The sequence below is a fragment of the Macaca nemestrina genome, chromosome 6, assembly GCF_043159975.1.
Source record: "Macaca nemestrina isolate mMacNem1 chromosome 6, mMacNem.hap1, whole genome shotgun sequence".
NCBI classification, from domain to species: domain Eukaryota; kingdom Metazoa; phylum Chordata; class Mammalia; order Primates; family Cercopithecidae; genus Macaca; species Macaca nemestrina.
The window spans coordinates 60,667,044-60,680,092 of NC_092130.1; the positions used below are offsets into that span (position 1 = coordinate 60,667,044).

General features: G+C 38.5%; 1 non-coding gene across 1 annotated transcript; it reads left to right on the forward strand.

Moving 5' to 3' along the window:
* The first annotated feature begins 2,749 nt into the window (after positions 1-2,749).
* Positions 2,750-2,853, forward strand: LOC112423384 (small nucleolar RNA U13). Its single transcript, XR_003013857.1, has one exon. It is a non-coding gene; the product is annotated as a small nucleolar RNA U13 (small nucleolar RNA).
* The last annotated feature ends 10,196 nt before the right edge of the window (positions 2,854-13,049 follow it).

Sequence of the window (13,049 nt, forward strand, 5' to 3'; positions counted from 1 at the left end):
CACAGAGAACAAGTCTACATTCCGCTTCCATTAGACAGCCCTGCTAATATCTCAAGACTATTATCTCAGCCCTTTCAGTCTTTTCATAAGCTGCACAGTCCCATCCTCCACACATTCAGAGTTTATTTCCCTGTTGCCATCCAAGTTTCCCCTAAATGTGTCCTAGTTGCTTTATATTTGTCTTAATGCACATTTCCCACAACTGTATACAATATTCCAACTAAGCCCTGACCAAAACAAAATAGAGTTGTGTTCTTACTTTCTCCATCATAAATACTTCATCTAACACTAGTTCTTTGGTATCCACATCACAACATTAACTCTTGCTGACCTGATCCAGGTATTTTGAAGTAGCCAAGTCAAAATTCAAAACCATTATTTATTCCCAAGTAATCTAGCCAAATGATAACTAGGCCTCTTCTATCCCCCACCTGAAGACCATCCATAAGCCTTACCCCAGAAACATAAAAGCACAAGCAATGGGTGAAAGGTTTTGTTGTGTACTTTCCTTTTATTTTTCATAAGTAGAAAAATCTTTTAAAAATCAGCAAAATAAAACATTCATTTATTCAACATTTATTGAGGACCCACTATGTACAGCTCTCAAAATTACTGGGGCCACAGAGATAAATATTTGCAATCAGTGCTGTAGAAACTCTTACCACCTGGTTTCATGGTTATTTCTTTACCCTACTGTTGGGTAGGTGATAGAGTATACCCTTGTGTTTAATGTAATTGCTCCATGCACTGAACAGATTCTAATGTTTTATGCCAGCTTAATCTTAATGCAACATTGACAACAACAATAATACCTAATATTTGTTAAATGTTTATTACATATTTGCTTTGATTTCTATATGATTTGATTCGCTCAAGATTCTTCCAGATCGCCTCAGGTCAAAAATAATTGTCTCAAAATGTCATGCAACTTGGTGAGCTATCTACATAAACCTTTAACTCCCGTGAAGGCATGCCTAATAAGTTAAACCATTAATTGCCAAATGATATTCTGTTTGGTTAATAGTAAAATGTAGGAGAAAGAGCACAAGTCTGGCATTAGAACCACCTGGGTTTGAATTTCAGCTGCACTAATAAACAAGCCATCAGCCCAGGACAACGCATTCTGAGCCTCAGTTTCCCTCCTCCCTGGAAATGGGGATAATACCCTTTACCTTGCCATGTTCCTGTATAAAGTGCTTGACATAATACTTGTAAATAGGCAGTAAATGGCATGCTTCCCTCACAGCACAGATTATTACAGCTTACATCTCATGTCCCTTAAATAGATTACTCTCTCATAGAGAAGGGACTGAGACTTGCTTTTCTTTATATCCCTCATATTCCCGACACCTAGCATAAGTAGACACCCACTTTCTTCTTGAATATAAATGTGAGCATCTGGCTTCAAGTTCAGTTGTATATCATCTAGAAATAATCACATTTCTGTTCTGGTCTCTCATTTTCACAGGGGATGTTTGAAGATTTTCAGGGATTATCTAAGATCAACTTTATAAAAGAAAAGAAAATTGCCCTCCTCAAGTCCCAGGCAGTCGTGTTGAAGTGATGCTCTAGGTTCAATCTATTTGACAAACAGGTTGGCATTGACATTTATTATATTTTTAATGTTGAGCCAATTTTAAGCTCAACTTCTCTCCTAAATTAATGGTGTTCCAAGACATGGCTAAAGCAGGAGGAACAAGAAGTGGTTGATGGGGAAAGCCAACATTTGATATATCCCATTTCTGACCTGTGCCTCAGCAAGCTAAAGGAAAATGTTGTTGGTCTCCAGTGTCTACCCTGAGCAATAAAATTAAGAGGTTCACTCCCACACTGCCTTAACTAGGCTGAGGTAATTGTTACTGTTATGACTTTAGCAGTTTGAGTGGGAGAAGATGAGAATTCTGAAAGAGATTTATTTACTGCAAAACATCCCAAATATCTCATTAATCTGCTTTTCATTTGGCAAACTTTTATTTCATTAAAAGTGCCATGCTGTGTGGTTTAAAACAAAGCAAAAATGCCTCTGGGAAGACAAAGCAGCAAAGTGGAAAGAGGTTGGGATCTGAAATGATTTTGATGTGAGTTTGATTTCCAGGTGTGCTACTTACTTGCTCTGTGACCACAGGCAGTTTTCTACAGTTAGTTAGAACCCCAACTTCCTCATCTATAAACACAGGACAACTGTTCTGTTGTTTGTGAATATGGAGGACAGTTCTAGGACCTTGGGCTCTCTTTTGTTTATCTGTTTATTTCTTCATTTGCAAAATGAAGATCATAATAGTGCCAACTCCATAGAGTTTGTGATGAGGATTTAGACAAGTGAATATATGTAAACTGATTAGAACAGTGTCTAGCACAGAATCTGGGCAATGTTTTTGTCATCATCATCATCATCGCCATCACTACTAAGTGACACATGTAAAGTGTGCCTTGCACAATACCTGATACCTAGGAGGTGCTCTATAAATGTAAGAGAAAACATCTCCCATCACAACTAGAAACTTTCCACTGGGGTCTGAAGAAACTCACTGGGTAGGAAGGCCTATTCCACAATTGTAGACTGTGCATTTTAGAGAACGAGGGATCATGTAGATGAAGCCTGTTTACAAAAGAAAAGACCAAGGGAGGTAGAGAAGGGAATTAACGCTGAAAGGATGGTGGCATAGTCAATAAAAAAGAGAAATTCCAGGTCTCCTGCACCCAGATTACTGCATTATTCTGCCTTCTAAAAGTGTTACTTGGTTGAGTGATCCTTTTGTAGCTCATGAGCATGATGACTGGGTGTTCAAGCACGTGTGGGAGATGTGCCACCCTTGAACCTTGTTACGACATTGGCACATTACCTGTCTGACCTGAAAACAAAACAAAAGTAAAAATAAAAGTATTATTTGGTTGAGAAACACCTTCCAACAAATAATTTGCAAACTGTCAGATGGCATCTGATCCTCTGCAATTTTCGTGAGCTTGAGGTAGTTTGAAGAGATGCTCGGAATATAAAGGGAGAGGGTGGCTCCTCAGCAATTTTCTTAGGAGTTCCAATTCAGAAAGGGGACATTCACCTCTCTCCAGACAGTAAAACAAGAACAGGGCTTCTAGATACTTGCCACCCACAAATGCAAATTCAGCAAGCTCTGCCTCCCTGGGTTAATTTTAAACACTGCTTTTTAATCCAAGTTTAGATTTGTTTTGTTGTATATGTACAACATCATTGAGTTTCAGAGTTCTTATTTCTTATCCGTAGGTAATGAGATCCTTTTTTAGCTGATTTGATGTCACTCACCACTAGAAGGAAGTAGAATGTCCCTCTTCTAATTGGAAATAGATAACTGCTTCAGGAGGTTTTCCTTCATTCCTTCCCTTCTGTCAGTGAGATGGATCTGACCTAAGGAGTTTTGGCTTTCAAAGCAGCTTTCACTTCGTGAACCAAGGATAAAAGAAATTCAATTAATCAAAGAATCAGAAGTCAAGAATACAAGAAAGAGAACAGAAAAGAGAAGGGGGAAAAGTCAGCCCTGGGTTGAGCACAAAAAAATGACATTTTTGGTTGCCCAAGCTTGAGTCTAGGTTCTATTTAGTGCTGAGATTCTGCGCCGCTCTGGCTAACTAATGGAATGAGTAAGGCTAAAATCTGTTTTCATCAGGAGCCAAACAGAGGATGAGGTGATGGTCTTAATACAGCATTTAAGCTTTTTTCCAGCTTTGTCCATACCATACCTGCCTTCATGGCCTCAGATCTCAGTACCAAAAAGAGAGAAGGCTGTACATCTAAAAATAAAAATATATATGTGCTAAAAACCTTGCTTTGAGATCCTCGTGTATCCCCAAAGGGAGAAGAAGGCATTATCCCACTTCCACCCAGCTTACATCAAGAACTCCAAGAAAGAAATCAGAGGCATAGGCAAAAATGGTACCAGGAGAGGCTACTGACTGAGAGCAAAGGCTATCACCCCTCCGAAGGCAGCCAGCCTATCAACATGAGGGCAGAAGCAGGGCAGGGGGGAAATAACATCAGAAATTCACAGGTGGTTGATAGAACTAGCCAGCACAGACAGACCACCCCTGGGGACTCCACTCAGGGTGGGTAGAAAGGACATGGAAGTTTATAATAGCCAGAAGGATCAAAAGCCAAAAAATATGGGTTATTGCCATTTATATGACCCCTTTTAAAACTCCAAGTTCATGCAGCTTGAGAAAATGAGCTTATATTAGTAATAGCACTTCCTTTCCTTTTCCTACAATTTAAACTGCATACAGCGTTATAATGAGGATGCCTACTGAGCTGTGCTCATACAAAGGAACTCTTCTGATGCAGGTGTTCCCTGTCAAAGAAATATGATTTTTGATGCTTAGAATTTAATTAGGTGCTGCTCTTTATATATTAAAGTAATTCAAACTATTGTACCACTGGGGTACATGATTTCTGTTACTTGTAAGCACGATGGGCTGGTACTGAATTATCCATTTTCTCATTCAGGTTCCCTTGAAACTAATCACATGTGTTTGAAAAAGAGTAGGTCAGGGTTAGGGACCATCTATGACCATGAGAGCATTTCTCTATAAAGAAGCAATATAATATGGAGAATTAAGCAGCACTCGTTCAAAGGATAACAAAAAATCTAATTCTTATTGTTATCTAGAGCCTTAGCCTGGGCTTCAGTTTCTTCATGAGTGTAAACACATTTTTTTGCAGATAATATCTCCTATGCTTCCCCTAGGAGTTCTTGAGAGTCAGAGGAGATCATCTGAAAGCTTTTTAACCTATAAGGGGTTATGAAAACTAAGGAGCTGCTTAGTCCATTGGAGAAATAGAAACTTGTTTTCAGGTGAGTTAAGATACCTGCTTCCCTAACTGTTGGTATTAAAATTTAGTAATTTATAAAATTTAGCACTCCAGCTCACAATTCTCATGTAATTACATGAAATTCAGAAGGAAAAAAAAATGAAGACCAATCCCCTCCCATCACAGTTGCTGGGCAATTTTAGTTCATATTATACATCTTTGAGCAATGCTGCATTCTAACACCCAATACTAGGCGTTCTTTTGGAGAACAAAGAAAATACGTACCAATACTAAGTTGCTTTTGCCATTGTTATCCTAGATGCACATGGATGTCTTCTTAAGGCATTTTGCAAATCAATATGCCACCAACCTAGTGAAATGTGGCAGCACACAGTAAATGTATGACTAAAAAGAAGCATCTTTCCCATGAAAAAACGAATGGCTTTTAGTGGGCAGAATAAAAACAAAATTAAATTGGAGTCTGGGGGTGGTGATACCAGGAGAAGTGGGTCATGCTTATAAACCCCATTCCTTTCAAAAGTTCGTGTTAATAGAAGCCCAATCTCCAAAATATGAGTTTCCATATTACCTAGGGGGGAAATGATGTCAAAGTAATTTGAATATTTTCAAATAACTTTCCTTAATACTTTATGCAACTGTGAAATCCCACAGGCCTGTAAATCTTAGCAAAGCCACTGTTTCCAGCTCAAAACCCTGCCTTTGGGTCTGCCTTTCTCTCTTCTTTTCTGGATGAGTAACATTTTCAATCAAGTTGTTTTCTTGTTACTCTGGGAACCAGGCTCTTTCTGAATAAACATAATACCCCATTTCAGGCTCACTGGTATTACCTTCTTCTCTTTCTCATATCAGCTAGAACATGAGGATTTATATCCTAGCAACTGTGTGAGTAGACAAGAAATGCTCCAGGGTGGGACAATTCACTTTAGCAATCTTAAGAGTAGGGTCACCTCAGAAAAAAATGCTTTACTTCTCTGAGTTGGATCCCTCAACTGCCAACTGCGGACAACAGTAACACTAGTAAGAATCGAATAGGACTTCACTCTAGACATTTCTAGTAAGAACAGCCCCTACTGCCTGCCTTGTGACCCCACTGTGGTGTGTACAGATGTCAATCACAACATTTTAGTCCACTTACTTGTTTATATTTCTGTCTCCCCTCACTCAACTGAAAGACTTTGGAGAATAAGACCTTTCCCTTATTTATTTTAGGAATCCCCAAATCAAGCTTGTCATGTTTGTTAGTAATGGTTTTAAAGGAATTTCGGTCAAAGGATTCATTTGCTAATTGACTAGTTGATTGGTTTAACGAATTCTGCAGATGAATGCACTTTGTAAACCTCTGAAGGGTAGACAAATGTAAAGCATTATTACATGGAATTCCATAATTAGCTTTGAACTTAAGGTAATTAGATAGTTGCTCAAAGTCAAAAGGTAATGAGCCTTATAAGTGGTCTTATTTCATCGCGTTCTTCGTTTTTGTTTGTTTAATCCAGTTGCCAAAAATTTACACACCCCAAAATAACACACTAAAAAAGCAGTTCATGCAATCAAAATAGTGCAAAGTATTTTGCTAGTTAAATTAGCATTGCCTCGTAAAAACACAGTGATGAAATGACATACTTTAAATTCTTCCTTGGGTATAAAGTGGCGTCCTGGAGAGCCCATTAATGCTAACACCAGCACAACACAAAACACTCAGGGGACTGTCCTCGGATGCCCATTTTGTTTTTACAAATTGTCCTCTATGTGACAGTATTTAAAGAAACCAATTGGGTTTGGGGTTTTTCCCCCTATTCAATTCAATACCACAAATATTAGATGCCAACTGCGTGTCAGCTAAGTACAACAGGACAAATAAGGATTTCAGGGTGGGATGTAGGTCGCAAGAGGGAGTCTTGACAAGAACACAAATACCATAACCAAGGCAGAATGTAAATGCCATAAGACAAATAGATAACTCTCTAGTGCTATGAATCTAGAGACAGAGAAGTAACAGCCAGCTGGCGAAGATCAGAAAAGGCATCATGGAGGAGGAGGTATCTGTAATAAAAGTTAAGCTTTGAGCAATATTGCAAGCCACACAGTTAGGGAGGGCAGTATGGTAGGGTTAGAGGACTGGGTATTCCAGAAAGGCAGAAGATGAACTCCTCCAGCTATCTTTAGTCTGAATTTCCAGAAGTATCTACTTCATCTGTTCCTGGAATATCAGCTTGACTTTGCTAATAACTAGTCTGAGAGTACTCACATTTCATGAAAAATAACACTGATATGATTATTGCCAATATCGCTCCCTTTTAGCAATAGCAACAAATATTATTTTTCAAAAATGGAACAACTGCATTTTTATAATATCCCTGAGAAAGTATTAAAAATGTGAAATACATTCTAGGTGATTTTTAATAATTGTATTTTCTTCCATTTTTATTAGAATTCAGAACATATACTTCTTGGCCTTTTCCAAAAATGATCTGTGCCTAACTTGGTAAATGACAACAGAGTCTGCCTCCCCAAAATACACCACTTTGATGTAAGAATCATTTTGAGTGGAGAGCAATTGAGAAGAAGCAGATACGAAAACAAAATATCTGCCCTCTTCCTAATTGCCTGAAAGCAGGGCATTAAGTAAACAAAAGTGTCCCTTCCTCCCCATTTCTACCAGGAATAACAAAGTTTGATCACCAGAGATGATCCTTATCAGCCTGGAGATGACACCAAAGGAATCCACATTAAAAAATTTACTGATGAGGGGCCAGTCATGGTGGCTCACGTCTGTAATCCCAGCACTTTGGGAGGCCAAAGTGGGAGGATGTTCGAGACCAGCCTGACCAACATGGAGAAACTCCATCTCCATTAAAAATACAAAATTAGTCCGTCGTGGTGGCGGGTGCCTGTAATCTCAGCTACTCTGGAGGCTAAGGCAGGAGAATCGCTTGAACCCAAGAGGTGGAGGTTGCAGTGAGCCAAGATTGCGCCACTGCACTCTAGCCTGGGCAACAAGAGCAAAACTCCAACTCAAAAAACAAACAAACAAAAAATTACGGACTAGCCTCTATCTACCATAAGTTTCCCACAGATTTGCCATCTCACAATTTTCTGCCCCTAGAGACTCATGGTCCTTCCGCTTTATGTTGCCAGTTCTCTAAAAATGTTTTGTTCTTTGTTGAAGACACCACATAAGCCACCATTCTAAGCTACCTCTTTGAGAGTTAGTCTTTCCCTGAGTTTTCTCTCAGATATATATGAAATATACATGTTAGTAAACCTCTGTTTGTTTTTCTCTTGTGTTAAAAGAAAAACTTTAGACAAATTAAATTTAACAGAGTTTAAGTGAGCAAGAAAAAATACAAAAATGACTTGTGAATCAGGCGGCAGCGGGGCTGCCACATGGTGGGATAAGATTTATGAAGAGAAAAAGGAAAGTGACATCCTGAAAACAGAAGTGAGGTTCAGAAACAGCTGGATTGGTTACAGCTTGGTGTTTGCCTTATTTGAACACCGTTTAAATCATTGACTGACTGTGAGTGGTTGAAGTATGACTGCTGTGATTGGCTGAAAGTCAGCCTCTATTACAGACACATTCTCCTAAGTGAGGTTTTCAGTTTGTATATGTGCTAGGTTAGGTTGTGATTCATACATAAGAACTCAAATATGCAAATATGGAGGCTTTCTCAAGGCAGACTTTGGTTTGATTGAACAATTTCCCTCCTTTTGGTCAGCCTCTCAACTTTGAGATATCAACCAAAACTTCAGGCATTGTTGCCACTCTCTGTCACCATCATAAATAACTTATTTGGTCTCGGTATGAAATTCACACATCTTCTTTGGTCTCAGTATGGAATTCACACGTCACAGTGTCATACCAGTTGAATAATTCTTTATGTTCTTGCTGATCTAGTCAAAGTAAAATCATAAGATCATTCAATGCTCAATGGCTAAATACAAAACATTTAAGACTTGAGAGGATACAGTGTTACCAGGGGGACTATTAAAATTACTATCAAGAGTTTAATATCAAAAAACCAAAGTGTACTTCTTAACAAGATTTCTTATGAAATGAACCAAGTCAAATCAAACAAGTCAAAGTTCAGCAATACAGGCAGTTCAACAATATTTGAGTCTAATTGGTCATAGTCTTTGCTCAGGGTGTCATGGTAATTAAGGACCATCATTCACTGTAAAATGTTCTGATTTAAAGAGGTATCCATTTTTGTTGTTATACTGGTCACACAAGTTATAATAACCTGGAGACCTACCAGGAGAAATATAAAGATAAGAAAACTTTGGAAAACCCAAGCTTGCTATCCACCATTTAGGATATCTGCAAACCAACTGTTAGTTGTTCCCATAAACACATTTTATGTTCCTTTCTCTTTAAAGATGTCCTTAATTTGGTGGCAGTGGATAAGGAAAGAATAGTATCTACCATATTTTTAATTAAGGCTTCTGTAGTAATAAAATCAGAGGAAGATAGGTCCAACATTCAGTTTTGTTTCAAAACCAAACATAAGGCCCCAAGTTGAGCTGAAAGGAAATATAAAGCTGCATGATGTGTTTTTGTTGAACACATATGTTATCATTTACCTTTCAGAGAGTGGCTCCTACCCATCTCAAACTGTGGGAGGTCTGACTGGCTATAAACTTCAAGATTTCTCTCAGTTTATGAATTAGCTTTAAATTCCATACAACTAGTACCCCACTACCACCAAGAGTGAGTCCCCAGGAACCACGATGGAATCTGTCTTCAATGGAACCTAATTTATCTTTCATCTATTTCAAGAGTGGTGCTAATTTCAGTTTTTGACTGCTTTGGTTTCTGATCATAGGAGCTATTACAGGAACTCTCAGGGGAAGCTACTTAAAAGGCAGGAGTGAGCCAGACCAAATAGCAAGATCCAAACCAGGAAGGAGACAGAACAAAATTCTGTGCAGACCAAATATAGTACTTAAGGGGTTGGAAAAGAGGGCCATCTAGTTGTATTTGAGCAGGGCTTAATTTTTCACCCTTGTTCTGCCTATCTCCTGAACAAAGTCCAGTGGAAAATTTACTTTTTTGTGGCCCTTTCTTAAAATGTTGTAAAGATGTATAACCACATTTAGTTAAAAAAAAAAAAACAGGGGGATGGGGCAGGGAGACCTACTGGATTTAATCTAGTGGCCTTCTGTGAGCACTTGTACCCACATGGATAATACCCAGGTCTTGAGTGTGTGATGCCAGGTAGCACAAAATACATTTTGCAGACATTACTTGGATAGGTTTTCTATATTTGGTAATGATTAGGTTATCAACTATAAAAGATAGAATGTTGTTTCTAGTAAGTACTGGAAAGCAAGTAGCAGTGATATTTAGAACACCAAAGATAGCTTTCCAGTCTTCTTTTGGCATCTCACAGTGATTGTCATTGAGAATGCAGAGAGGCATTGGCATCAGCGGGACTGTTTCCTGATTTTTTGGCATTATCCCACAAACCCAACAATTGCTCTAGTTTTATGCTAGAACATAAGCTTGAGATAAAGCCATCCACTGATTATGGCCTCATGAATTTTCCTGTAGGGAAAAAAAAAGCACTGGGACAGCAGTAAATGAGGGAAAAAGACAAAAACATAACATTTTCATGATGGTACAGAAGTCTTGATCTGTGAACTTGAGAAAGCTGTTAACATTGAAGATGCCATCTACTTCTAGGGAGAAATTTCCATGGTCAGCTTTACCTTAAAGTCTCCAACAGGAGTACTGCTCCAAGAATCTGAAAGGGCTCTTTTGAATTGTAACATGTGGACCTAGGATTCAAGGCCTTCATTACAGTGTGGGTGGTGAGAAAAACTTGATATGGTCCCTTCCAACAGGGGTCAGGGGCAGTCTTACTCTGATCTTATTTCCAAAACACCCAATCTCCAAGTTCTAGACCACGAAGTATTTGATTGTCCTCAGATGGTGGGTCATGTAAAGTTTTTTTTTACCCAGTGAAAATACACTTTGGCATAATCCTTAAAGCCTTGCAGCATTTAATCATATCAGAGTTTAAGAGAGCAAGGAATGTGTGAGCTTTTATTATTAGGGATATAGGTTTTCCAGTGACTATTTCCTAAGGGCTCAACTTACGATTTCTAGTCAGAGTGGATCTGATTGCCATTAAAGCCAATAGCAGTGTCTTAGGCCAAGACAACGCAGTTGACTCAGTTAGCATTGACAATTTCAGTTCTAATATGCCATTTGTTCTTTCAACCTTTCCAGAAGGCTGAGGATGATAGAAACAATGATAATGCCATTGTGTTCACAATACATTCTTTAATTGCTTTATAAATTGCCCAGTAAAATGAGTTCCCCTATTGCTAGAGATTTCTCTAGGAATGCCCCTTAAGGAAACATTTTCCAATAATTTCTTAGCTACTGTTACAGCACCAGCTTTCCTACACAGGAAAGCCTCTACCAACCAGGAAACACACAGACTATTACAAGAACATACTAGTACCCCACTGAGAGTGGCAACTGAATAAAATGTATCTTTAAATATTCAAATGGCCCATCTTATGGTAGAAATATGCTATCTGAAGTTTTGATTGTTTTCCCAGAATTATGAGTTTGACAAACCAAAATAGCGATTATGAACCATTTTAGAAATGTTAGCACAGTAACCCCAACAATATTTTTCCATAACTTGGATCATTTTGTCTGTTCCATGATGAGTTGTGGAGTGCATAGCTTTTAACAACGGAAGCTTCAAAGACTCTGGAAGGACCAGGTGGCCATCTGGGCCCTCTGTGAGTCCATGCTTAACAATGAATTTGTATCCTTTTTAAACAATGAATTTGTGTCCTTTTAGATATCACTTTTGTTTTTCCAAATCAAGTGCATTATACTGTTTTCTAAATAGGTCATCATAAGGAAGTTGACTTGGATCGATCTTAGGAGATTGATTCAGAAAGCATATCCTAACTGTTCCAGCACTAAACGACTGAGCATAAAAACCTACTAGAGAATTCTCTTTATGTTCAGGTTCAGTTTTTATATGCATGAGCATCAACCTTAATAATGACAATCTGTGATGGTAACAGGATAGTAGAAAGGAGTTCATCCACGTGGAGTCTATTTTTGATGGAGGTCCCACTAGAAATGAGAAACCTTTGGTGTTTCCATAACATACCAAAATTATGTGCTGTGCCAAAGGTATATCAGCTATCTGCATAAATATTTACTGACTTGCCCTAAGCTATATGACAAGCTCAGGTGGCAGCAAAAAGCTCCATGGCCTGAGCTGACTTAAATTGAGGAAGAGCTCCCTTCTCTCTCAACTTATTTTGGGTGGCAATGGCATACCCTGACCAATATTTTCCTTCTGAATTCTTGGCACAGGGCTCATCAACAAATACTCAGGATTATCCAATGGTGTATCTCATAAATCAACACAAGAGACAACTATTTCTGATACTATGCTACAAAATTATAGTCTTCACCATCATCAGACAGGAGTAATAGAATAGCAGAGTTAAGTATGTTGCAGAATTTTAAATGGAGATTAGAAGGAGATTAATTTAACAAGATGGTGGTCTACTTTCTGAAAAATACTGCGTTTGGTTAGCATGTAAAGGACTTCCCACAGTATGTGGGAGTTGCAAATTAAGTTATTCCCTAAAATCAGCTCAGATGAAGCTTCTGTCAACTTGGCTGCCAATGCTTTTAAACAATTAGCATGTACCTTCACTACTAGGTCTAACTGAGGGCTATAATATGCAATGGGCCTATGTTTTCCTCTGTGTTCTTGGATAAGAACTCCTAATGCCTGATGGTTACATTCATGGACAAACAAGGTAAAAGGTTTAGTGTGATTTGGAAGTTCCAAAGCTGGAGGCTGTTGTAAGGCAAAATTCATTTGGTTAAAAGCCTGCTCATGACTGTCTTCCCAAGGTAAAGGCTCTGGTACTGTGTTTCTAGTGAGCTCTTACAATGGTGAGGCCATTCAGAAAAAATGCAAGACTCAGAATTGGCAATATCCTGCAAGGCCAAGAAAACTTCTTAATTGTCTTCTGGTTACACGCTGAGGAAAACTTTGAATAGTTTTATTCCTTCAGGCAAGAGGGAAATCCCTTTAGCAGTCAAGTCATAATGGACTTGCTCTTTTGAAAACTGAAGTTTTTTTCATCGAATCCTTGTGACCCTTATGTGTGAGTTGCTGTAAAAGGTAAATTTAGTCCATTTTATAGCACTCTTAATGGGAGAGCCTAAAAACAGATCATCTATATACTAAGTAAC